Source organism: Bos indicus x Bos taurus, chromosome 25 (genome assembly GCF_003369695.1).
Source record: "Bos indicus x Bos taurus breed Angus x Brahman F1 hybrid chromosome 25, Bos_hybrid_MaternalHap_v2.0, whole genome shotgun sequence".
NCBI classification, from domain to species: Eukaryota; Metazoa; Chordata; class Mammalia; order Artiodactyla; family Bovidae; genus Bos; species Bos indicus x Bos taurus.
The window spans coordinates 1,203,072-1,226,613 of record NC_040100.1 but is presented as its reverse complement, the minus strand read 5'-3'; the positions used below and the strand labels follow the sequence as shown (position 1 = coordinate 1,226,613).

Sequence of the window (23,542 nt, the reverse complement as noted above, 5' to 3'; positions counted from 1 at the left end):
TAATTAAATGAAAATAAAATGTATCAAAGTCTAGGAGATGCAGCTAAAGCAGGGTTTAGATGGAAATTTACAGCTTTCAGCGTGCATCAAAAAAGAAGAAAAATCTCAACAACCGAAGGATCTACCTTAGGAAACTAGAAAAAGTCAAAGCAAGTAGAACAGAGGAAATAATAAATCAAACTAAGGCTGATGAAAAAATAGAAAAATAAATCAACACAAAGCAAAAATCATCTATTTGAAAAGATTAACAAAATTGACAAAACCTTTAGCTAGACAGACCAAGAAAAAAAAAAGACAGCAGAAATTGCCAAAATCAGTTGTTATTAAAAAGAAATCATCGCTACCAACCCTACAGAAATCAAAGGGATATAAAAGCAATAAAAGTAATACTGTGAACAACTTCACACCAACAAACGCACAGCTTAGAAGATGAGTGGGCAAACGCACAGAGAGACACAAATTAACAAAACCCATTCACAAACAGAAAGCCTGGACCAACTTACAATCATCTATCCAAAAATGCGTGATTAATTTAAAACACTCCCACAGAAAAAAGTCCAAACCCAGGTGGCTTAAACTGCAAACTCTGTCAAATGTTTTTAAAAAAATCATACTGAATCTAGACAAACTCAGGAAAAAAGAGAAAGAAAAACTTCCTCGCTCGTTCTACAAGACCAGTATTTTCCCTGCTACCAAAACCAAAGACATCATAAGGAAATAACAGACCCAAACATCACATGAACAGCGGTGCAAAAATTCTTCATCAAATGGTAGCAAACTAAATCCAGCAATAAAGAAAAGGGCTGAACAGGTGGCATCTACCCCAGCAATGCAAGGCTGGTTTAACCCCTGAAAATCAACCGAAGTCACACCAGTAAAAGGACAGAAGCCAAACGACCATTGCAGTTGACGCGTATAAGCAAACCAACACACATTCTCCGCAGAAACACTCAACACCAGCACCACGTGGGAGCTTCTCAAGCCAACACAGACCGTCCAGGACAGCCACAGCGAACACACGTAATGGTGAGAGGCCGAGTGCTTTCCCCTAAGGGCAGGCATGGAGCACCAGCACCATTCAGCAGGACTCTGGAGGTTCTGGTCAGCGCAGTAAGGCAAGAAAAATAATCCTAATAAAAGACAGCCTGTTTGAAAAAGAAGATGTAAGACTCCCCTTATTTGCAGAGGACATGCAGAAAATCCTAAGGAATCCACAAAAGTCTAGGGGAACTAGCCAATAATTAAATTCAGCAAGGTTACAGGATAAAATATCAATACACAAAGCTCAGCTCTACTCCTACGTACCAGCAACAAACAATCTGAAAATGAAATTAAGAAAATAATTCCATTCACAATAGCATCAAAAAACACTTAGGAATAAATTTAACAACAGAAATTTAATTTGCAAGACTTGCACACTGAAAATGACCCCAAAAAACTGCTTAGAGAAAATAAAGGTCTAATTCATGGAGACGCACAGTCCATGCTCATGGACAGGAAGACTGAATGTTTCCAAGTTGATCTACGGATTAAACAGAAGCCCATCAAATCCCAGCAAGCACTTTTTTCTTTTCTAATTAACAAGGTGGTCTTAAAGTTTGCACAGAAATGTAAAGGACTAACAACAGCAGAAAATATTCTGAAAAGAAAAACATTTGGAGGACTTACACCACGTGCTTTCCAAATGGGCCACAAACCTACAGCAATAAGCCAGTCGGTACCGGCAAAAGGTCAGACACACAGGCCAGTGAGGCAGAGCTGAGAGTCCAGAAGCAAACCCTTAACCCTACGGTCCCAGGAAAACTTAACAGAAAGGACAGTCCCTTCAAAACATGGTGGTGGATCTAGAAAGACGGCCCTGCTGCAAGCGTGAGTAGGGAGGCAATGGAGACCCAGGCACAGAGACAGGCGTGTGGGCGCAGCGGGGTGCGGGCAGGCGAGGCTGGCGGCGAGGAGGGGGGAACACGGGACCTCATCCCCAGGGGTAAACGCCGGCCGGTGGGAACTCACCCCAGGGCGCAGTAACAGCCTGGGGGCACACGGACACGGGCAGCTGATTCACTGTGGGCTCACAGAATCCAACACAGCCCCGTAAAGCAATGATCTTCCAATTAAAAATAAATATTTTATTTTAAAGATGGTGCTGGGACAGTTAGATACCCCTGTACCCAAAAAAGGAATGAAGGGCCAGACACAGCATTCACAAACATTAACTTAAAATGGTCAATAAACCAAAACCCAAGAGCTAAAATTAGAATGTAAACTCCTAGGAGAAAACACAGAAGAAATATTTGTGACCTTGGATTAGGCAAAGGATTCTTAAGTGTAACACTGATAATAGGATTCATAAAAGAGAAAAATTGATAAAGCAAACTTCATTACATATAACACTTCATTACACTTGTGTGCTCCAAAAGACACCATGAAAAATATTAAAGACAAGACACAGGCCAGGAAAAGATATTTACAAACCGTACTTCAGATAAAGGACTTGTATTCTGAATGTATAAAGAACTCTCCCAACAATTCTGAATAATTTTGAAACTCAGTTAAGACAAATAAACACATTAAAATGGGCAAAAGATTTAGACAGACATTTTATCAGAAACGAAATACGAGCGCCAGTAAACACACGAGGAAACGTCCACCTTCACTGGTCGTTAGGAAAAGGCAAATTAAACCCACAGCCCCCGCCCCCTGCCCAGCGCATCTGTAATAAAAAAGACCAACACTTCCAGGCGTTGCGGAACGTGAGGGCTGCAACCCTCCCGCGGGAGCCTGATAAGAAGCCTACAGAGACGGGTGGCGATCTGTGCCTGGGCAGGGTGATGGGAAGGGTCTAAGACTCACCTGGGCGGTGGCTGAGCACCTCTGTCAACGCGCAGACGCCACTGCAGGGTCCCGTCCCAAGGGCAGAGAAGCATGCTCACGCTGTCAGGAACCTCCAGAAAGCAGGGAGCGGGAAGAACAGGCAGGCCACACACTCGGACACACACCCCAGCCTCTCCGGGACGCCAGCCTCACAGGCGACCAGATTTTTTCTAAAGGCCAGAGTCACCTTCAGGATAACCAAGCGGCCCTCAAGGCCGTCAGCCTCTGTGCTGGTCCAAGATTTCACTCAAACAGAAGGCCCTGTGCCACAACCCTGGAGCACCTTCCCTGCACACACAGAACCCTGGGCAGGACGAGAGAGGGCGAGCCCGGGCAGCCTGGACCCCGAGGGCCACTCGCCCACAGCCGGCCAGGGGGCTCCTGCCTCGGCGCCTGCTGGGGGCAGGCCCCTGCTCCTCTGCAGTCGAGGGCCCAGAGCCATCGACAGCCAGCTCCCAGCTCTGCCTCCTGCCCTGAGACTCAGCTCTCCCAGCTGTAAAATGGGCAGAGGGGCTGCTGGGGCGAGGGGTGTCAGAGACAGGCGGGTCTGGGTTCTGGAGCTCATGATATGAGCCGGGGCCCAGCCCCCTCCCTCCCAGCCGCAAGAGGCTCCCTGGTGGTGCTGGGGGCCCACACCAGGTGTGGGACGGGCAGAGTCTGGACCACCACGCCCAGGCGGGCACTGGGCTCTGCGTTTCAAGGAGTCTCAGAGGCCAGGATGGCAGCAAGTGAGGCAGGAGCCAAGAGGCCCATCTGGGGAAGGGGCTGTGCTCCACAAGGCTCGGGGCCTCCCCTGTGAGCTCAGGGAGCCGGCAAGGGGGCCACGCGCCCGGGGGCAGGGCCCTGCCCCGCCCGCCCGCTTCCCCTTCCAGAAGAAGGCGCTGAACAGCCCTAGAGCTCTGGGTATGGACCGTCACCCTTCCTGCCCAGGACCCGCAGCCCCATCGCCCCGCCCCCAGAGGCAGGGCTTTTCTCCTGGAGTCTAGAATTTCCAGACATCTTCCACCTAGGCGCAGGGGGCAGAGGGAAACGAAAGAGGTTCTGGCCGAAAGGACCTGAATTTGGCTCCCGCCCCCTCCGGCCATGCGGCTCCAGAAGGCACGGATGTCACTGAGGATCCAGGCAGGCGTCCCCGCGGTGTCACCTCCCACCGAGGGCGGCACCAGATGCCCGGGCGTCCCGCAGCGGGGTGTGGCCTTTCCCACCTACACTCACGAGACAGCCCTGCACGGCCTGCAGACGTGCCCTCCCCAATGGTCACCACCACCCACCTTACCTGCTCCCCCGGGCCCTTGGCTTCCCAAGGACCCCCCTGAGGAAGGGCAGAGCATTACCTGGGCCCCTGGGCCCCACCCTGGTCTGTGCAGGCCTGGCACAGCCAAGGTGAGCTCACGATGGAGCAGGCCCCCCAGGCCAGCTGGGAGGGAAGCGGGGCTGGGCTCTGGGGAGGGTGTCCACCCCCAGGAGCACGTCTCCTGACCCCAGAGCGGAACCTGAGCCGGGAACGCACCCTCCGTCAGGCGGTGTCGGTCACGGGGCCGAGCCTGCCGTTGGCTGCGGTTCCCAGGAGGCGTGCACCAGCACACGCGTGTGAGCACGCTTCCACCAGGCCCCGCGGTGGCGCCGGGTCCCCCTGTCTCTCGCCACCCTCCATCCTCTGGCGCGGGCCCTGCTCCCCTTAGAAAGACAGCTCCGAACTGCCGGCGGGTGTCTGAGGAGAGCAGGATTCGCTTTATACCATCTTATCCTCCACACACACACACTTCTCGCTTGGTAATGGACACAGATGGGAATATGGGGTAGCTTTACACAACCGTCTTCTCTACAGAAGCGCAGCTCCAATCTTTAAAGCAACATCAAAACAGATGCTCCGGACTCTCCCTCGCCGGCGCCATCAGCCCCGCCGGGCAGACCCCCCTCCTCCCCTCCAGCCACAGGGACCTTTAGACACGGAAGCCAACTGCATCCCTCACCGTCTCAAAGTCCCCAAGAGCATCCCAAGGCAAACAGAACGAGACTCACGTCTTCCCCAGAAGCCCCAGCCCTCTCAGCCGGCACGGGGGGCCCTGTGCCCACTGACCCACCACCTCTGGCCCGGCCCCTCCAGTGCACCAAGCCTGCACCAGCTCAGGGCCCCCCGCAGGCAGCCCTTCTCCAAGCCCCACCTTTCCACAGCACAGCAGAGGGGACGCGGGCCAGGCTGGGCCCCGGGGAGGGGGGCTTGGGGCCGAGCAGGGCACGCACGAGCACCGGGGGCAGCTCTGTGGTCCGCGGAACTCGGGTCCCCCATTCAGACTCACCACGGCTGGCCGTCCACCTCAGCCCTGCCCTTGCCGAGCAGAAAACAGGCTCAGCAGGGGGAGGGCACACAGCCCCCAGCCCGGGCCTCCTGACTGGAGCCCGTGACCTGGCGCCTGGGCTCTGCCCCCAGCCCAGCACCCAGGGAGGACCGGGCCCTCAACCCACTCGACGGAAGCACCGAGGCAGAAAGGCGCCCGTTCCCAGCTTGCACGGCCAGAGCGGACACTGGGCCACCCCTGACCTGCTGCTGGGCCCTTCCGGAAACTTCCATAGGGCAACCAGAGGTAGCGGAGACCTCTCCACGGAGATGGGGGGATGGCGGGGGCGGGCAGGAGACACAGGCTCCAGAAGCACCCGGCAGCCCCTGGCCACGGGTCTCCAGGGCAGCGCGGGAGCTGGGGGGGCGGGGGGCGGGGGGCGGGCATGCACAGGGTCCATGCTGCTCCTCCCGGAAGTCCTCCAGGCTCCGTCCTGACAGCAAGGGGCGAGGAGCACCTCCTCACTGCGCGCTCACAAGCCTTCTCTCTGCAGCACCTACTGTGTGCAGGAAGGATCTAGAAGGGCCCTCCTACACAGGGCTCTCAGCCCCCAAGGCCAGCCCGGCCCGGCACCATCCCAGGTGCAGGGAAGCGCCTGGCCTGTGTCTCCGTTTATTCAGCTCCAGGAAGCCGCGGAGGAAGAGTTGGTCCTGCCGAAAATAAACCAGGATCTGTCGGCAAACAGGCAAACACGAGAGAGCCTAGGGTTCCCAGCCCATGGGAGGACTCCGAGGAGACCCCAGGCTTCCCACGGCGGGGGAGGGGATGTGCCAGCCACTCTTGGGGGCACACCCGGGCTCCCATCACACCGTCCACAGCTCCAGGCTGGGGATGGCTCTCAGCACGGCCAGGGGCGTGGGGGGGTGGAGGACGGTCAACAGAGGGTTGTGCTTGGGTCGGGGGCGGGGCGGGGGGGCTGTTAAGGGGGGGGCCATTGTGGGCCCCCAGGCAGCAGGGGCGGAGCTGAGGCCCGGCTGCTAGGCGACGGGGTCTGAAAGGACCCTCTGCTCTCTCCAAGGCGGGCGGTGCTGAGCCTGGAGGCCTGGCTTGCTGGCGCTGCAGTCCGGGCCTCAGTCTCCCCATCTGTTAAATGGAGGGCTTGAGTCAGAGGCCCTGCTATGCTGGCCAGGAGGGGCTGGATGCCAGGCAACCCCCGCCCTCCGCCCTCAGGCAGCCTCTTCCTGCCGGATCACCCAGATGCTTACGCTGCTGTCCGTGGCTCTGTCGCATCCAGCTCCACGACCCCAGGGACTGCCACACGCCAGGACTGCCCGTCCCTCACGTCTCCCAGAGTTTGCCCAAGCTCACGTCCAGTGAGTCTAAGCGCTGAAGGGCCCACCAAACTCCTCCTCCGGGAGCCCCCAGGCCTGGGGCACAGCAGCCCCCCAAGGAGGAGCAGACCCCCTCCCGGGGGCGGGAGCCCCGAGGACCAGGACCAAGGCTCCTGTCGGGCCTGGAAGGGAGGGCCCCGCAGGCAGAGGCGGAGGCTCAGGGTCCCCCTGGAAGGGAGGGCCCCGCAGGCAGAGGCGGAGGCTCAGGGTCCCCCTGGAAGGGAGGGCCCCGCAGGCAGAGGCGGAGGCTCAGGGTCCCCCTGGAAGGGAGGGCCCCGCAGGCAGAGGCGGAGGCTCAGGGTCCCCCTGGAAGGGAGGGCCCCGCAGGCAGAGGCGGAGGCTCAGGGTCCCCTGGAAGGGAGGGCCCCGCAGGCAGAGGCGGAGGCTCAGGGTCCCCCGGCGCCGGCGTGGGGACAGCTGTGACAAGAAGCCTGAGTGCAGCCGTGACTCAGTTTCCCCACAGCGCCGCCCCAGCCCCCAGGGCAGAGCAGAGAGGCAAGGCACGGCCCCCTGCTGACCTCAAGGGGGCCCCGCCCTCCTGCGGTCCCGCCACCCTCAGCCTCTGTTCCAGCTCCTCCTGAAAGCCCGAGGCCTACCCAGACCCGGCCCCCAGGAGGACCCCAGCCTCAGCCTGCCAGCGGGCTCGTGTGTGACCTTGGGCCCTTCTGAAAGGCAGGGCCAGATGGGCTGACTGCCCCGGGAAGGACTGGGCGCTCCTGCCCGAGTGCTGTGTACCAGCTGTCTCCCCGACCCGGACACAAGCCCCCCAGTCGCCGGGCCTCAATATGCTCACGCTCCAGCAGAGCACACGTGGACCCTCAACCCGCCTGGGGAATAACCATCAGGACCCTCCAGCTCAGAGGGCCGGAAGCCTCAGTTCCTGCCCCACGTGGGTGCTGAGTCCCCAAGGTCTCTCCACACCCTCTCCTCCCCGGAGAGCTCGGCAAAGCTGGGAATCAACTGGACACACACGGGCAGTGGGGCCAGACGGAGAAGCTGCGCCCACACCTGCCACCCCTCTCCTGCTCACCGCATGGGTGCACGCGGACACAGGGTGCCCGGCGGGGGTGGGGATGGTCGGGGGCAGATGTCCCCAGCAGCCAAGGCCGGCACGCCCTGCTCAGGCGACCAGACCTGAACCCCCACGGCAGGGCCGCGGGAGCCCCGCCACCAGCCCCACTCACCGTGCCTCCCCAGACCGCACCCTGCCCCACTCTGGCCTCAGTCTCCCCATCTGTGCAGTGGGTGCTGGGACAGATGATACCAAAGTCCTTCATGTATCCGAGGACCAGCCCCTGCATGGGCTCCACTGACAGCCCACCTCCCCCCACACCCAGAGCCCTGCCCGGGGCCAGGTGACACCCGAGGTTCTGCGGAAAGAAATCAGAATCCATGACCGGAGACAAAGAGGGAAGGGCGGTGTGGTGGGACGGGGGTGCTGGAGAGATGACAAATGTATCCTGTGTCCGCAGCAATGCCACCATCTGCTCCAGGTTCACGCCTGGAGATTTATGGCCCCGTCCCCCGGCCCTGAGATCCAGCTCCTGCCTGTCACTCACTAGCTTCTCTCACCCGATGCTCCCAGCGCACCCCCACTCCACATGTATTCTCCACCACCCGCCCGGGCATCGTGGGGGCTGTCTGTTTCCTGCGGAGATATATGGACACCCCAGCCCCAGCACCTCTGCTCATAAATTTCTCCTGCTGCTGCATGTCCTCAGAAAGAGGGTTCTGGGCTCACGGCCCGGGCCTCTCGGGGGTGGGGCTCTGACCCAGGCGATCTCAGTGCTTAGAAAACCCCACTGAAACCTAGAGCTGGTGGGTGGGTGTGTGGGTGGGTGTGTGTGTGTCTTAGAGACACACACAGATGTGGGACCTGGGGTGTGTCTGTGCCTGTGTATCTTAGAGACATACACAGATGTGTGACCTGGGGTGTGTGTGCATGTGTGCATATGTGTGTCTTAGAGACACAGAGATGTGGGACCCAGGGTGTGTGCGTGTGCGCGTCTTAGAGACATACACAGACATGGGACCCGGGAAGTGTGTAGTGTGCGTGCACGCGTGCATGCGTGTCTAAGAGACACACACAGATGTGGGACTTGGGCAGACACTCCCCTGGTGCCCTGCTGAGATCTTATCATAATTTAGACCCCACTAATTTTTCCTCTCTTGGAGCAAATGATGCTACAAGGAGACTTTTAGGTTCAAACTGCCAAGGTCTAAGACAGGGGCTACTGGGTCCCTGTCTCTCCTGGGGGCCCCACCACCTGTTTTTTGGGGGGTAGGGAATTAGGGGAGCAACAGCCTCTCCCCAGCTTGGGTGGGGGGTGCTGGCTTCCAAAGGCACTGTGAACAACCGCTGAGCTTTCCACAGGGAGTCCTGTGGGGCAATGGGGAGGGGACCTTGGTCCTTCTTGTCCCCAGGCCCAGGTATGGGTGACCACCACACCCCGTGCCAACCCCCTCACATCTGCCAGGTCGCAGGATAAGACGCCCACCCCGCTTCCTTCATCAGGACTGCCAGCTTGCAGCTGCTGTGTCACCCTGAGTGGGACCCGGGCGGCCGGCCTTCAGGAGGGGGTCCGAGAGGATCTGACTGCGTGACTCCCAACCTTCCCGACCCGGAGATCCTGCAGGGCAGGGGCGGGGGGGCAGCTCTCCACGAGCCCAGGAAAGTGAGGCACGTCTGCCACCCCAAACCCAGAGAGCAGGGGCCTTCCCCTGACACAGCCACCTGGCATCCTTGCCTGCATCTCGGGTGTCTCCCCTTCTGATGAAGCGGGATGCAAACCTGGGGTGGAGTTTGGGAGAGCATCCCCCAGGGCTGGCTCAATTAAAAGGTGACAGCTGCAAGGACCCAGGGCGCAGGAGACCAGGGGGCTGGCTGGGCAGGAAGCAGGACAGTACTCGCGGCTGCAAGGCGACACCAGCTAACGTGCTCCTTTCCTCTGGGGCCCCACAGGAGACACCACCAGAGAGGAGCCTAGGGGAGGCTACCTTCCTATTCCCCGGTATTCCCCCTCACTCCCCAGCCTTGAAAGCCCCTGCCCTGCAGGGCCCATGAGACCTTAGCTCTTGTTAAGACCTTAGCTCTGGTTAAGGCTTTCTTCCCAGCCCCCAGCTCAACAGCGAGGGAGCGAGGCAGACACAGCTGCACCCCAGAAGCAAGCACTCCACGATGCAGGGCGAGGAGAGGATGGCTCACACCTGAGGCTCTGCTGGGGCTGCAAGCCTGGCTGGAGGCTCCCGAGCCTGGAGGAGAGGTCTCCAGGGGCCCTGCCAGTGCTGACCCTTCCCTGGGGTGTTCCTTCCATGGAGCACAGGCGAGCCTTGTGCCCCATTTCACAGATTTGGGAACTGAGGCTCTGAGAGGCTTACCTGCCCCAAGGTCACACAGCTCTTGTCGGGAAGAGTCTGGTTTTGATGCCAGAGGCTGCCGGTCTGTTTTGGAGGGGGAACACCTGCAGGGGGCCCACCCTGAGCAGCAAGCAGGTGACCTGCAGCTTTTACAGAATGGGAGGGGACCCCTGTCTTAGAGGCACGCTGGGGCAAGAAGGCTCAGCGCCCCTCCCCCAAAGGATGACGAAGAGAACGTGTCCAAGGCGGGGGGAGGGGGGGAGAACTTCCACCAGGTTCTGAGCAAAGGCCCCCGCCCCCACGCCGAGGGTTTGGCTCCCCTTTCGCGGAATGCCGCCGCTCCCAGGGGCATGGCTGGACGGTCCCGGGGTGCCGGGCTGGGAGGCGCCCAACGTCGCGAGTGCGGGCAGACCGAGAAGGATGAGACCCGCTCGCACCGACGGGGCTCAGGGACCCCGAGCCGAGGAGGTTCCGGAGAAGGGCAAGGGCCGCGTTGGGTCGACCACGGGAAGCAGCAGCTCTGAGCGGGGGTGGGATGAGGGGCGACAAGGGGAGGGGGTGCTGGGGCGGCGAGTCCTTGCGAGGGGTAGTGGCGCGCGGGGCAGGGGCGCTCCGGGGGCGGCCGCGGAGCCCCGACCAGGACCCCCTCTGCCCCGCTGAGCCGAGCGCCCGCTCCGCCGCCGCCGCCAAGTTCCTCCAACTTTGCCCGCTCCGCTCGGAGGGCGCGCGGGGCCGGGGCGCATGAGGGGCCGGGGGCGCGGGGTGCGGGGGCACGGGGTGCGAGGGCGCGGGGCCCGCCACGCAGCCCCCGCGAGCAGCCGGACTGCCGCGCCCCCGGGCTCGGTCCCGGCTCCGCGCTTACCTGCTCGCCCGGCCGCCGTTCCGGGGCTGCGCCCGCCGCCGCCGCGGCCGCCGCCGCCGCCGTCCTTCAAGCTCTAACTTCGCTCCGGGGATTGAAATTCCTCCCCAGCTTCGCCCATCGATCCGCGCGCCGCCCCGCCCCTCGCGCGCGGGCAGGGGCGCCGGAGCCCGCGCGCCGCCCTGCACCCCCCCGCCGCTGCGCGCCCCCGCCCCCTCTTCCTCCGAGTCCGGCGCCGAGTCTCGCGCCCCCCCTTCTCCCCGCCCGCCGGCCTCCTCGCTGCCCGGCTCCTGCCCTCCCGCCGCCGAGCCGGGGGTGGGGGCGCGGGGGAGGGCGCGGGAGGGGGAGGTACTAGAAAGCGCAGGAGGGTTTCCTCTCGGCCCCTGGCCGGCCTCGCACCCACGTCCGCCCTCCGGTGACGGAGCGCGCAGCAGCTGTGGCTGGGAAGGGCTGCCCACGACCCCCTCCCCTTTAAGCAAAGCCCGGGAGTTCTCAGGACCCGGGTCGGCCAGTCGATCCGGCCCACCTGGGAGAAGGCAGGGGTCTGGGGGCAGAGAGCTGGGGGAGGGGCGGGGAGGGCAGGCACCCTCTCCCAGCCCTGGTCCCCTTCCTTCCCTCACTCCCCCAGCCTCTGGGCAGACTGGGGGAGGGAGACTCGGGATGGGGGGGCTCTGAGCAAGCTCTCCTATTAGTGTGACCCCTGCCACCTGCGCGTGCAGAAGCCCCCTTTCCGCAAGTTACAGGCAAGGAAATGGCCCAGAGAGGCCCCGGGGCATGCCCCGGCCCCCCCCCCCGCCCCCCCGTCACACTGCTGGTCCGAAGCAGAACCCGAGGGGCAGCTTTGCCTCCAGGACTGAGCCTCCTGGCCCCTCGAGGACTCCTCGTTGGGGCCAGGCAGGCCTCGGCGGTGCTCTCGACTGCCCGGGGGAGGCTGCCCAGCCCGCAGCCCGGCCCGCTCGCGTCCCGGCGCCGCCCGGCCCGTCGCCTCAGGCGCCCGCAGCCCCCTCCCCGCTTCCTGTCCCCCGCCCGCCTCTGATTCCAGGCCTCAGTACCCCCGGCACGCTCTCCGCTCCCCGCCAGCAGCTGGGCAATTCACCGAGCATACAAAAGAGTTGACTCAATTCAAAAGCAGCAAATCAAGATAAATCCTATAGTGTGTGGGGACCGGAGAGGGGATGTGAATGAACGCCCACGGCACAGGCGACTCCTATAGGGCCTGGCAGACCCCCTCCCCCAGCGCCAATTGGGTGCAGGTCAGCCAGGACCTGGGGAGTGGGCGCCAAGCTGCCTCCCCTGCCAGGTGGGGAGTTAGGGATTCAGTGCTCTGTGGCCCCCTCCTGCCTGCACGGTGGGGCTCTGCCAGGCTATAAAGGGCCTGCTAGAGCGAAGCCAGCATGTTCGGTGGTGGGGACCGAGCCCTGGGGAACGCTGTGTCCAGAAACCTGCCACAGCCCCAGGGATCAGGGTGAGGCCCAGGGAAGGAGGCTGCTGGGCCGCGGGGGCATCTGAGCTGCATCCCTTCTCCTTGGGCTGCCCCTGCCTGGACCCTCGCCCCGCAGGCCCCAGGCCAAGGCCAGGTTCCAGGCTCTCCCCGTACACACAGCAAGCCTCAGATGTGCTTGGCTGGGGCTGGGGGACCAGAGAGCAGGCCTACCAGGAAGAGGGCTCCCCTCCTGCCTCACAGCCGCCCCCCTCCTCCAGCTGCAGTTGGAGCTGAGGAGAGCCTCCCCGGGGACACCGGTCACTCCTGGAAGGTCTGAGAAATCAGACTCTGGCCTCACCAGCCCTGGGCAGTGAACGCATGGGAGCAGGGCTCCAGTGCGACCTTCCCCAGGCGAGCCCCCGCCGGGAGGTGACGGATGCCTGTTTCTGGCCAGTCCCCCGACCCCAGCCAGCAGCTGTGGCTCAGAAAGGATGGGGTTGGCTTGGGAGGGGCCACCCCAGAATGCCAGTGACTGAGCTAAGGCCGGCCAGAGTTACAGAGCAGCCTCTTGCTGCTCCCCAGGCCCGGGGGCTATAAGCCCGTTTCTTAGACGAGCAAGCCGAGGCCAGAGGACCCGCCCCAGCCCTGCCCCACTGCCAGGCGAGCATACGTCGGCCCAGGGTCAGGGCTCTGCGGAGGGGCCGGGAGGGTCCAGGCTCCCCACGGGGGGAGGTCCCCGAGCCAGCTGCGCAGAGAGCAAAACCCAGAGTTGGGGGCGCAGGAAATTGCAGGTGGAGACTGAGGGGAAGCTTGAGGATCCGGCCACTGACGCCCTCACCCCCGGCGGAGGCCGCCCCTTAGGGCTGCGACCTCTCCGCTGAGTCTCAGCTCGGTCGCCCCTCCCCCGTGGTCGCGCCGATGGCCGCCTGCTTGTAAGTCATTAATTCTGTTCCAGAGGCGCCGGCGCCATGGCGAGGACTTCTGTCAGCGACCCCACACCGCGCTCCACGCCCCCTGCCCCACCCCCAGACCCAGAGCGGGTGAGGGGTGGACACGGATGCGGCTCCTCGCTCACCGAGGCTTGGAGACCGCTGGAGCGCGGCGCAGAAGCTCTGGAGGGCGTCGGGGTCCCCGAGTTGATGGAGGGGGCGGGGCCCGCCCCGGGGACAAAGACCCCCAGGCTGCCTGGGGGCTGGATGCGGCAGACAGGGAGAAAAAGCAAGTATCCCGTGTCCTCCGTCCCCCAAATCCACTCAAGCTGGGACCTGAGTGTTGGGGTGGGTGGAGTGGAGGGGAGGACAGAACCCTCCTGGGCCTTGGGGGTACGTGCAGGCGACGCTGCAGGGGGGCCCACCGGGGCGTCGCCTCCTCCCCGCACGCGAGGCTGTAGCTACACCCCCAAAACCCTCCCGGAAGCTTCGCGGGTCCCTTTCACTCTCCACAGTCCAGCCGGCTGCTGGCCGCGACCACCGCACGCCCCCCGCCGCTCAGATGGGGCGGGGGACGGGCTCGCGTCAGTGGGTCGGGAGGGAATTCCCGCTCAGCGGCGACAGTCGGGCCGGGAACCCCACGCCCCGCCAGCGGGGAGGGCTCCGTTAAGGACGGTGCCAGCATCGCGCCGGTCTGGGCGGCCACAGGCCACACGGTGCGGTTTGGGAAGAGAGAAAGTTGGGGGCGACACCCAGAGACGGGAGAGTCAAGAAGGAGGGACGAGCAGGGGGCGTGGAGGCAAGAGCGGCAGGGTGAGAAGGCTGAGAGCCGCGCGCTGGGGTCCCGCCACACCCCGGAGCCCAGCCCGGCCCCCGGCTTCCGGGCGGAGAGGCTCGGGGCAGAGGCCCCTGGGAATCGCCTGGAGCCGGGTCCCTCGCGGGAGAGCGGCCGCGGCCGGCGGAGCCAGGAGACCCGGTGGGGTGGGGGCGGGGGTCCTGTAACGCCCGCTCCGAGCAAGGCTCCCCCCACGCCTGCCGTGAGAAGGCTGGGCACCCTCAGTCCGCTCCCTGCCCGCCCTCGACTACAAGATGGGGTTCCTGATGGGGGGGCGGTCTCCGCATGAACTTGGGGCGCCGCAGCTACCACTGCTCCCTCGCAAGCAAGACCACCCCGTTACCCCATCCCTGCCTATCCCTCCCTTCCTGCTCACAACGCTCAGGAAAGTTTCGGGGTCCCCATGGCGCCTCCTAGCCCGAGGGGTCCGGAGTCCCGGGCCTTTGGGCCGCGGCGTCGGGGAGGGAAGTTTGTCCGGCCGGGGCCCGGCGACTGCTAACTTCGGGTGCGATCGCCTCGGCACCCGAGAGCTGGGCGGCGAGGACCGGCGGAAACAACGCTCCATAACCAAGCCCCACTGGCGGGGGACTCGGCCCCGGCGAGGACGCTCAGGGCAGGGCGCGGGGACTGGGGCGGCCCGGGCAGCGAGAGCCTCTGAGGACCCCGCGCACGCCCCCAATGCCGCCGGGGAGAGCCTCTTCCCTGCCTCCCCCAGGGGCGGGGACCTGCTGGCCCTGCAGCCGCGGGAGAAAGGACCCTCGAACCGCAGCCCCCGCCCCCGCCCCCACCATCCCCTTCCTACCTGCTCTGGGTTGTGGGCCCGGGGCTGGAGGCACCGTCACAGGAGAGCGCAGCGCGCGCGCCCAGGTCCCCGGAGCGCGGCGGCGGCGGCGGCGGCGGCGGCGGCGGCTTCCCCTCCTTCCTCCAGCTCTTCCTCCGCCGGCCTCGCTGGCTCCAGACAGATCTCCTCCCCCTAGCGCCCTGCCTGCCCCTCCCGGAGCCCGCCGGGCTGGGCTCGGCCTGCGACGGGGAGCGGAGCGGAGCCGGCGGGAGCCGGGCTGCGGCGCTCACTGCGTCAAGCGCTGGGCGAGCGCGGGGCGGCGGCGGCGGAGACAGCGCGCGGCGAGCCCGGGGCCGGCCGGACAGGCGGGGCAGCGGCGGCTCCGGCTCCGGCTCCTCCGGCTCCGGCGCGGGCGCGGTGGTGGCGGCCGTGGCCGCGCCGAGGTTGTAGCACATTCTTTCTGAGCGTGATCGAAGATTTCGTGTAGGAGCCGGAGCGGGGAGGGCTGGAGGAGGGGCGGGGGACGCGGGCGGGGGCGGCCGGAGGGGCGGGCGGCGGTGTAGCTCCGGCACGTCGATGGACGGGGGGTGTCCGAAGGGTGACGCGGGAGGGGAAGTCGAGCAGGCTGGGGGCGGCGTGGGCAGCCCAGAGGCGTCTTCGCCCCCCTCCTCTGGCTCTCCCTGCGCGCCCCTGCCCTCGCCCTAGGCCACCGTTAGAACAGAGGCCCCCGAAGGTCTAGGAGTCGGGACGCCGGTGACGATGGGAGGTGGGCACCTGGGCGGAGACGAGCACGCGCGTGCGGGCACTGCCGTGTGCACACACACCGGGAACCGCGTGAAAGTTGACCCGAAGTCAGACCCTGTGTGGGCGCGCGCGGCCGCGTGTGCAATTGCTCTGCCCGCTGGGGCGCGCGTTTTCCGGGATGGGGAGGGCGCTGCACCTGGGCGGGGGCGGGGGTCGAGAGGGTGGTCGCCCCGAAGGACTTGCTCTACCCTCGATCGCTGACCCACCAACCCTCCCGGGGCTCAGCGCCGTCCTCCCCACTTTGGGCGGGGGGAGGGGGCAGGGCCGGGGAAGGGTATGGGACCAGCCAGGCTCCTTCGATTCCCGGAAGGTTCGGTTTAGAGGATTTTCCTCCCACGGATCCCTTCCTCCTCGTTCGCCTCCCGAATCCCCGAGGGGCTGCAACCGCTCGGTCGGCCTCTAGACTGGGTTCTACATCCGCAGCCTCTCGGTGGCCCCGCGCCCGCTCCCGGCGTCTACCCCGCCTCGCCGGGCGGCTCCCACTCCCCACGGCCGCTGCCCAGCCTGCGGCTTGCGCGTTGGGCGAGAACTGCAAACCAGGCTCAAGAGCGCACCCGCGCGGCACGGCCTGCGCGCCGCTCCCCGAGCCTCTTGAGTCCGAGCCGCGGAGCAGAGACCCGGCCGGGCTCGGGCTCGGGGCGCGACCCTCCGGACGCCGCCGCCTGCGCGGCGCCCCTGCCCGGCGCGCTGCCCCGGACTGGGAAAGGAGCCAGAGGCAGCGAGGTCGACCTGCGCGCCCCCGGGCTCGCACGCAAAGACGAGGGGTCTGATGAAGGGTGAGGGGCGCCCCTCCTGGAGGAGGCACCAGGACCGGCCTGGGAGTGGCGGGTGAGGCTGCGAACCACGCCGCCAAAGGAAGGCCGGGCCCAGGAAGGGCGCGCGGGGTTCCGGGTCGGGTCGGGTCCAGCCTGCGGCGCCAGCTGCCGCCCTCCAGCTCCTCCCGCATCTCCTCCAGACTGGATGTCACTGATGCAGAGCCGAGACCCCAAAGGGGGCCAGAGTGGAGGAGAGCCCACCGCCTTTCCCGTGGACCCTGGGACCCGGAGGATGACAGTCAAGGTCGGAGCCGCTGTCTTCAAGCTGTCCTGTCTTTGAGGGGCGCTCAGACCCCCTGGACCAGGAGGTAGGGGCAGAGGCTGGCCTTGGGAGTCTTTCTTGTCCAGTTTCCTAATGCAGGCGCTTGTAGCCCAAGCCAGCTGCAGCCCCCGGTTCCCACTTCCCCCTAATTGGCCAGGCCTTGCCAGTCCGCTGTGACCTGGTTGCCAGGAGCGGCTCTCCTGCCTGAGGGAGCGCGCCTGCCGAATACTTTCACACTCCAGCATCTTGAGATGCTGAAATATGCCCTTGTTTGCTCTGAAAGCAGAGCCTAGCTGCTGTCCCCCGGAAAGGCCAGACACCCCTCACGCTGAGAACAGGAGACCCCAGCGCAGCCCTGGAGGGAGGAGGCAGGAGGGGGCCCCTCTTTCTCTGGGCTAAATAAAGCCCAAGTGCTCTCTTGCTGGTCTCAGTGCTGTGAGATCTCGCTGGCTCTCTCCCTCTCTCTCCCGCCTTCCTCTCTCAGACACTCATCTCCTCCTGAAACCCCCACGCAGCCTGCATTGTAGACACACACTCCGCCCACACACTGCGTGTCTACACACAGCCCCAGTCGCACCCACCAGCCCATCTCCCCACCAGGCCTTATCTGTGCGGGAACACGGGATACTCTTCCCATCCTCACAGATGCCCAGCTTGAGTTGTCGGTGGTACAGCCCACAGCCAGCTCCAAACACCCCCAGGTCAAACGCACCCCAGTCCACACCTAACACACGCGGGCAGGCTCACACGCCCTCCACACATCAAGCATGCGGCTGCGGCTTGTATCAATTCAGTTCATGCTCACAGCCACCTAGAAACGAGCACTGTTAACGTCTCCCACTTCACAGGGAGGCCGGGGTTGAACTCTCCAGGAACTGGGTCAGCAGATCCTTGTTTTCACCCCCACAAACCAACCGCTAAATCCAGACTCACCCCAGTACCCTGGGGAGAGGCAAGCCAGGCAGTGAGGGGCCTGGGGCCTGGGGCTGGGACCACCACCTTCCCCAGTTGCTAGAGGCCCCTCTGTGCCTCTCGAGATCCCCTGCCCAAGTACTCGCCACACTGGGTTCTTCACCAGACTGTGAACTCTGCAGAGAAGGACGGTCTGACTCACCTCTGAACACCGGACCAGCACAGGAGGTGTGACCGCGTGTGGTTTCACAACAGAGGAGGCTCTGATGCGTGTCTGCACCCCTGCTGTGGCTCCTCTCTCCTCTCAGGATGGCCTGGCTGGGAGGAACTGACCCAGGCAGGTCAGTCGGACAACTGAGGGTGTACAGGGAAAGACCAGAGGGACACCATGGTGGGGGTTAATGTGGAAAAGAGCCCTCCCCAAGCCCATCCTGGGAGAAGTACCTAGAAGGAGGTGGAGACTGTCCCTTCCTGTGCCCAGAACTTCATAGTGATGACGACAAACACCGAAAAACCAAGAGCCATGCAAAAAGAAATGTGGCCATCTTACATCTAAGCAAAGAGCCTATTCCCCCATATGTAAAAAGCTCTTACAAATCAATAATAAAAAAAAACCCAAAAGCAGGAAAAAAAATGGGCAGAGATTATGAACAGAAAAGGAAATAAAAATAATGCTTATATATACAAAAAAGTGCCGTGTCTCACTCCTAACAACAGAAAGGCAAATCAAAACTACTCTGAGAGATGATTTACTCATCCAATGCACAAAGAGCAAGGTTTAATGACACTGTTGCGATGATGTGGGAAGCAGGCACTTTTAGAGCCTCTGAAACAAGGTCCAAATTCCAAATACTTTATACCCTTTGGCCCAGCGTTTACTTCTAGGAATCTGTCCTCCAGAGAGTGCTCACAAATGTGAAAAATGATATATTACTGCACGCAAGGTTATTCACCGGAGCACTCTTGGTAATAGCAGCAGATTGGAAGCATCTGAAATGCGGGCAGAGAGTGGAGTGCAGGGACGCGTCCACACAGATGCACGCGCAGCTGGACAGGCACACACTGATCTGAGTCCATCTCCCAGAACGGTCTTTAGGGGAACAAAAGGAGGGGGGGAACTGTGTGTGTAGGACTTTTTATTAACTCGTGCAAGAAGGATGTAACACAGTAACATTTTATTTGCCTGTGTGTGCAAAACAGCAGGAAAACTGGAGGGCCAGGAGATGGGGAGAGAGGGGAGGAGACTGCTTTACTCGGAGGCGTTTTTCTCGTGTTGACAGTGAATTTCACCCTTCTGAACAGTATACAGTTCCATGAGTTTTGACAAAGGTGTACATCTGTATCACCACCCCAATCAAGATATTGAAACATCCAGCGCACCAGAAAATGAGGCTTTTCACTCTGGACCCACATCTGCTGTTTGAATCTTGTACAACGCGCATACATTTCCTTTGTAATAAATTTAAATACAGAAGTTAAAATGAAAGATGGTTTCACATCTGTCATCTCGTACCTCCAATATCCCAGGAAGGCGACTCTTCCCACTCCCGTTTTACAGATCAGACTGAGCCTCCCGGAAGCACAGGGACTTGCCCTGGAGAGCCACGGCAGAACTGGAACCCGAGGCTCTCTGATTTAGCAGCCTCGTTGAGGGTTAATTTACATAACGACTCAGTTCACTGTTCCAAGTGTGGTGTTCAACGGCTTTAGTATATTCACAGAGTGGTGCGACCATCTAACTTTTTGAGCATTTTTTACCCCCAAAGGAAACCCCAGTATCCGTGAGTAGTCACCCCCACCCTCCACCATGACGTCTATCCCTAGGTCTTTCTCTTTTAACTTTTTATTTTTTATGGGCGTATATAGCTAATTAACTGCTTAAATTAAATCTATAAACTATTACATTGAATTAAACTGATAGTTTCAGGTTTACAGCAAAGGCTCAGCCATATGTAAACATGTACCCATTCTCCCCCAAATTCCCTTCCCGTCCAGCCTGCCACGAAGCACTCAGCAGGTCAGCAACAGTAGGGACCTTGTCCCCAGCCTGCTTTCCGGCTCTGAGTCTTGACGGTCCTGGATGTTTCAGCTCAACGCGCTCGCCTGCTCAGGGGCCCTCCGTGACTGGCTGCTCTCACTCCCCGGGACGTTTCTGAGACTCACGTGGTGCTTCAGTCGCTCTGCCGTGTCTGACTCTGCGACCCCGTGGACTGCAGCCCGCCAGGCTCCTCTGTCCGTGGGATTCTCCAGGCAAGAACACTGCAGTGGGCTGCCATGCCCTTCTCTGGGGGATTTTCCCGACCCAGGAATTGAGCCTGGGTCTCTTGCACGGCAGGCTGATTCTTTACTGACTGAGCTACGAGGGAAGCCCGCGATTCACACGTGTCGTACCGTAGGTCACCGTTTCATTCTGATGGCCTGACAATATTCCATGTGTAGATGAAACCCCCTTTCTTATCCATTCATCAGTGATGGGCATTTGGGTTGTCTCCACTTCAGGGGATATTACAGATATGCTGCTGTGCGCATTTATAGAGTTTCCATGTGAACATACGCTTTCATTGCTCTTGGGTACATCCGAGGAGTACAACTGCTGGCTGTGTGGCAACTCTGCATTTAATGTTTTGAAGAATTCCCAAACTGTTTCCCACCAGCGGTGTGTGTGTTTCAATTTCTCTGCACCCTCACCGACACTTGCTTTTATGTCTTTGATTCCAGCCAACCTGGTGGGTGTGAAAGGGTATCTCACTGTGGCTTTGGTTTGCATTTCCCAATGGCTAATAATGTTGAGCATCTTTTCATAAGCTTCTTGGCCCTTGTAAATCTTTGGAGAAATGTTTATTAGGATCCTTACGCATGGCCACTGGGCTATTTATCTTTGTATTATTGGGTTGTAAGAATTAAGCAGGAGACCCGGATTAAATCCCTGGGTTGGGAAGATCCCCTGGAGAAGGGAAAGGCTTCTCACTCCAGGATTCTTGCCTGGAGAACTCCATGAACGGAGGAGCCTGGTGGGCTACAGACCATGGGGTCGCAAAGAGTCGGACACGACTGAGTGACTTACACTTTCAAGAGTTCTTTATATAGTCTAGACACAAGTTCCTAATTAGATTTATAATTTGCAAATATTTCCTCCCTTTCTATGGGTTGTTTTTTCACTTTCTCGTTGGAATTGTTGGCAGCACAAAGGGTTTTAATTTTGATGAAGTCTAATTTTTTCTTTTTGTTGCTCATGCTTTTGATGTCGTGTCTAAGAAGCCTTTGCCTAAGGTGAAGATTTACTCGTATATTTTCTTCTAAGAGTTTTACAGTTTCAGCTCTGCTATTCAGCTCTTTGATCCACCGAGTTATTTTTCAGACGGTGTGAAATAGGGCTCCAGCTTCGTTCTCGTGCGAGTCTTTTTGGTCCCAGCACCATTTGTTGAGAAGTCTGTTCTTTTTCCACTGAATCGTCTTGACCCGCTTGTCAAAAATAGAGTCACCTTCAAGCGAGGGTTTATGTCCGGAGCCTCACCCCCACCCCTTCGGTGGGCAAGTCTCTGTCCTTCTGCCAGACGGCTCTGTCCTGCTTGACAGCGGCACCTGTGAGCCTCAGGCTTTGTTCTTTTGCGAGATCATGTTGGCTCTTCGGGGTGCCTTACTCTTGAACTCAAGGCTTCCCAGTTGGCCCAGGAGTAAAGACTGCTTGTCAATGAGGACATGTGGGTTTGATCCCTGGGTTGGGAAGATCCCCTGGAAGAGGAAATGGCAACTCACTCAGTCTTCTTGCCTGGAGAATCCCACAGACAGAGCAGTCTGGAGGGCTTACAGTCCATGGGGTCGCAGAGAGTCTGACACGACTGAGCCACCGAGCGTGCAGCTGAGCCCCTGAGCACGCACGCAGTCTTGAACTCAGTGCAAAGCCTCGGCTTGTCCCTCAGCCTCCCTGAGCAGCTACAGCACGCGTAGGAGCACCGGCGACTCAGTGTGACCAACAAAGAAAGGCAACCAACAAGCACACACGTCCTAAGCGCCTGCTGTATGCCGGCACTTACTGCTTGTAAGCTCTTGATGTTAGCTAATTCCTTCAGGCCATGGCAACACCGAGGCGCCAGGAGCCTGGGGAACTAGTCCAAGGTCACACACACGCTCCGGGAACGGCTGCTCGTCTACAGCACCCCACTCTCACTGTTTTCCACACGGAAGCTTGAGAGTTTTCAGACATACAGAAAAGTTGAAATAGTTTTACGGGGCCGCCCAGACACCCACAGCCGCATCTGGCTCCACGCGCCTCGTCAGCTTCCTCCCCAGCCGCTTCCCAGGTCAGTTGCAGATGCCAGCACGGGGCACCCTAGATAGGCAGTGCAGGCACCAACTACAGCTCGATGTTGTTACAGAGTTTTGATTCTTTGGAGGAAAACTGATACACCAGGAAATGGAGACCTGTCGGGGGACGATGAACGCTCTCGTGGGCACTCTCTGCAGCTCAAACCCCTACTGAGAGACAGAACACCCACTAAAAAGTTCCCACTTGCCCAGCCCCGCCACACCATCCTGGTTCTGACTTTTCCCACTGAAAGCTGGTTTGCTGTGTCCCAGACATCAAACCAGTCCATCCTAAAGGAAATTAACCCTGAATATTCATTGGAAGGACTGATGCTGAAGCTGAAGCTCCAATACTTCTGGCCACCTGATGCGAAGAGCTGACTCACTGGAAAAGACCCTGGTGCTGGGAAAGACTGAGGGCAGGAGGAGAAGGGGACGACAGAGGTTGAGATGGTTGGATGGCATCACCGACTCAATGGACATGAGTTTGAGCAAGCTCTGGGAGTTGGTGATGGACAGGGCGGCCTGGCATGCTGCCATCCACGGGGTCGCAGAAAGTCGGACGTGATATAGCGACTGAACAACAAGACTTTCATAAACTTGGGGTCACAGAGAGTGTCCTCTCTGTGTCTGGTCCCTTCCCCTCTGCACAAGGCGTGCGTGTCCACAGGCTGCTGCGCTTTGCGGAGCAGTGCTGAGTCGCACACCCACATTGCCCCCCAGCAGCCTCCGCTCTGGCCTCTCGCCTGCTCACCTGTGTGACCTCTGTTCGCACCTGCGCCCCCACCCGATCCTCAGGGCTGCCTTCCAGATGCCGCCAATCAGAGGAAAGGAGGGTGATGCCGCCCCCTCGAAGCCAGAGGTTGCAGAGACACATGTCTTTGCTGGCATCTTGAGTCTGGGATAAATCACATGCCAGGCTGTTATGTGGAGAAGTCAACAGATTATAAATCGCATAGTAATAAATTCAATCCAGTTTTGCAAAGCAAAAATGTACACGTGCTTAGAAGAAAGAGGGCAGACGATGGTGGTTTCTTTCCCTCAGAATCGTCCCTCTTGATGGTCAGGGATGTGGATCGTGTTGGGTGGGGTGCAGGAGAGACAGCAGAGCTCAGGCCCCTCCAAGGCACCCTGCCCTCAGAGACACTGAGACGTCAGATCTGTGTCCCGGCCAGACCCAGCACAGGGCTGCCATCCATGACCAACCGACGTTTGCAGCCTGAATGCCGGCAGGAGGGACAGAAGGACAGACGGACAGAGCAGGCCCCAAATGTGTCAGGTCCAGGTTCCAGGGACTAAAGGGCCACCTTTCCTGGGACCTCAGAGGCGGGGGCTGGGAGAACTGCCCCTCACTGTCCCCAAGGGGCCCGCACCCGCTCCCGCATCACGAGAGGCGGGCACCACAGCACCAGCCCCGGCCACATGGCCCTCCCGGGTCCATCCTGCTCGTTGAAGGACTTGGCTGGAAAATAGAAAAGGTGACATGCGGAAGCTTCGGAGTGGACTGAGAGGTATCTGACTTCTTAAAAATGGTATCAGCCACCGGGACTTCCTTCCTAGAAGGAGAGACCCAGGGTGTCGAGGCTGGTAGAGGCTTTCTGCCTCACATTCCCAGGCTCCCCCCGGAGCCCCCGAGACAAGGTGCTCGGAGGCCACAGGCGGACGGGGGCCTGAGTGCCTGTGTGACTCTGCACACATGACGAAAGAGGCCACAGCGCC

General features: G+C 60.7%; 1 protein-coding gene and 1 long non-coding RNA gene across 7 annotated transcripts in view; one reads left to right on the top strand and one right to left on the bottom strand.

The window, feature by feature from the left end:
- ELFN1 (extracellular leucine rich repeat and fibronectin type III domain containing 1) overlaps positions 1-15,052 on the bottom strand; it is a 65,633-nt gene extending 50,581 nt beyond the window's left edge. For all 3 annotated transcript variants that reach the window (XM_027527381.1, XM_027527382.1, XM_027527383.1), the window contains exon 1: positions 14,747-15,052. The gene's annotated coding sequence lies outside the window, so the exon portion shown is untranslated. The remainder of the gene's footprint in view (positions 1-14,746) is intronic.
- A 56-nt stretch (positions 15,053-15,108) lies between these two features.
- Positions 15,109-19,501, top strand: LOC113883558. Of its 4 annotated transcripts, XR_003508680.1 has the most exons (4): positions 15,109-15,168; positions 16,485-16,652; positions 17,701-17,859; positions 18,821-19,501. It is a non-coding gene; the product is annotated as an uncharacterized LOC113883558 (long non-coding RNA). The 4 variants fall into 4 exon arrangements; XR_003508679.1 differs by lacking the exon at positions 18,821-19,501 and having other exon boundaries at positions 17,685-18,707; XR_003508678.1 differs by lacking the exon at positions 18,821-19,501 and having other exon boundaries at positions 17,701-18,705.
- Positions 19,502-23,542: the final 4,041 nt, after the last annotated feature.